The 2,664-nt window shown below is 40.5% G+C and overlaps 1 pseudogene across 1 annotated transcript; it reads right to left on the bottom strand.

Moving 5' to 3' along the window:
• Positions 1-1,275: 1,275 nt before the first annotated feature.
• Positions 1,276-2,248, bottom strand: LOC306638903 (olfactory receptor 1165-like; annotated as a pseudogene). Its single transcript has one exon. The product of its transcript is annotated as an olfactory receptor 1165-like (transcript).
• Positions 2,249-2,664: the final 416 nt, after the last annotated feature.

Raw genomic sequence — 2,664 nt, forward strand, 5'->3', positions numbered from 1 at the left:
AAAAGTACTGTTCTGCATTAGCTAGGGGACAGAGCAGGACAAGCATCAGCAGGACTATACTCACAAAGTTATATGTCAACATAGTTGCACCAAAGACGAAGCCAACCACAAGTACATGAATAATAAGGAACTGAAGAAAGCCCTGGAGTATGTCACAGTTGATGGAAAGGTGAGAGCTTTAGAACATTGCAACTGTGTGGAAAGGAGGGTTACAAACTGCTACAAACCACTTCTAACACACCACTGCTGGTATGAATATATCTGCCCCCCAAGAGAATGCACACAAAGAATCACTTGATGCATCCTGAGAAGGACATGATTTCTTCTTTTACAAACAAGTTTTCTAACAATTTGGAAATAACTCAAATTAGATTAACAGAAATCCACAGAAGGCAGACTTTCAGAACAATGTTCATAGAAGCACTTACAATAAAAGACTAAAAAGGAAACAATGCCAAATAAAAATAAACAGTAGGTGAATAAGCTAATTATGGGAGATTCATTTGATGGAACACAATTCAGAAATAAAAAAATAAAGCATATTTACAATTTATGACTTAAAGGTGTTTAAGGATTTTGTAAACAAAATCCTTAAAAATGATGCCAGATAAAATGGAATGTCTATGTTAAGATTTAGTTTAAATGCATTTCAAATGCAGAAAAAAATAAAAGGTACATGTTCAAAATCCATATGTACAGATTGTAACTGTAAAGAGAAAGATTATGGATACCACAATCTCCAGGCAGAGCAAACAAAGGGCGTGGGAAGGTGCTTATGTGCCAATTAAATAGTGTTGCTTGTGTTCTGCCTTCGCTTTGTTGGAGAAATACACAGAGATCATTATTAAAAAGTTCTTGTGTGTAAGGATGCCACATTGGGAGAGAGAATGACAGAACACTGAAAATGCAGAAAGGAAATGAAGTGTGAGAAGGGGAAGAGAGTGAAGAGGAAGGGAAGGTTGAAATAAAAGATAAATACTTAAGCTCTAAAATATGGACTGCGGACATCATAGAGGACCATGGTTTAGCCTACTACATTTTAGTTGAGGCAAAAGCAGGATTACCTTTCTCTTTTTTCCCCTTCACTCATAAGTGATCATTAAATTATAACTTGATTTGACAATCATATAAATATATCATATATATATATATCACAATCTCACAAATTCTCTAAACAATGTCATAGCATTATTTGAAGAGACAATTGAAAACAATGCAATGTTGAATCCAAGTTATTTTGAAGTTGGAAGAGAAACACATGTATACGTGTAACTATCATGAGTGAGAAAGCACTTTTAAGTGCACCAACTTTTTCAAGGTCTCCTTGACATCTTTATTTCTTAGGCTGTAGATAAGGGGGTTTAGCATGGGGATGACCATGCTGTACAACACCGTGGCAAATTTGACGAGGAGCAAGGAGCTTTTAGATTTGAGCACACAGTAGAGAAGGAGGATGACCCCATGGCAGAAGCAGATGGCAGCCAGGTGGGAACCACAGGTGGAGAAGGCTTTTCTGAGGCCACCCTTAGAAGGGATCTTGATGACTGTAATGACTATGACGACATAGGAGGTAAGGATGATCAGTAGGCTGCAAACCTCGTTGAACATACAGATGACTAAACACGCCAGCTGGCTGATGGAGGAATCCGAGCAGGATGCGGAGATGATGGCAGAGTACTCACAGCAAAAGTGATTGATGATTCCAGAGCCACAGTAAAATAGTGCCAGGAGAAAATACGTGAGCGTGGAGGAACAGATTCCACCCCATATGTGACTTCCAGCCACCAGCAGAGCGCACAGCTTTCGCGACATAGCAACTGTGTACAGCAGGGGGTTACAAACAGCCACAAATCGGTCGTAGGCCATCATTGCCAAAATAAATGTTTGCGTAATGACACACGTGCAGCCAAAGAAAAACTGTGCTATGCATCCTTTGAAGGACATGCTTCTGTCCTCCACAATCAAGAGGTCTAAAAGTTTGGGTGCAATTGTGGTGGTATAGCAAAAATCGACAAAGGATAAATGGCTGAGGAAAAAGTACATGGGAGTGTGGAGTTTGGGGTTGATCCTGATAATCAATATCATGCTGAGGTTTTCCAGCACAGAAATTGTGTAGATGGTCAAGAACACCAGGAACAGGGGCACCTGGAGCTTCAGATATTGAGAAGCCCACGAAGACGAAGGTGAAGACTGTACTCTGGTTCCCCTCCTGCATCCAGCTCTTGTTGGAGGAAATCTGAGAGTTCATCCTGAGCAGTGAAAGAGCAGAGAGACTGGTGTCATGAAAGGAGAGCAGAGGAGCATGTCTCAGGACATCACAGAGCCGAGGTGGCTAAGCACGCCTGCCAGTGGGCATCCTCCCAGCGGGTTTCGCCAGATATTCCTTGTTTTTAATCCAGTCAGGGAAGACAGCAGATAAGCATCCTGCAGCTTCGTTGGTACTGAGCAGTTCTCTATGGATATTTTAGTTTTACTATTCCTAGAAACATCCTGTAATCAAAGTTGCTTAGAATCTCCTTTGGTCATCAGAAACTGATCCATGTTCTCTAATAATATTGACACGCATTTCTCAGTGCTGTTGTTACCCTTTGACCATCTGAAAAAGCTCTAGTATCTAAACAATTTCACCTCTGAGGAAAAATGTTAGGCAGTCTTTTAATTTTC

This window comes from Sciurus vulgaris, assembly GCF_902686455.1.
Source record: "Sciurus vulgaris genome assembly, chromosome: 11".
Taxonomy (NCBI): Eukaryota; Metazoa; Chordata; class Mammalia; order Rodentia; family Sciuridae; genus Sciurus; species Sciurus vulgaris.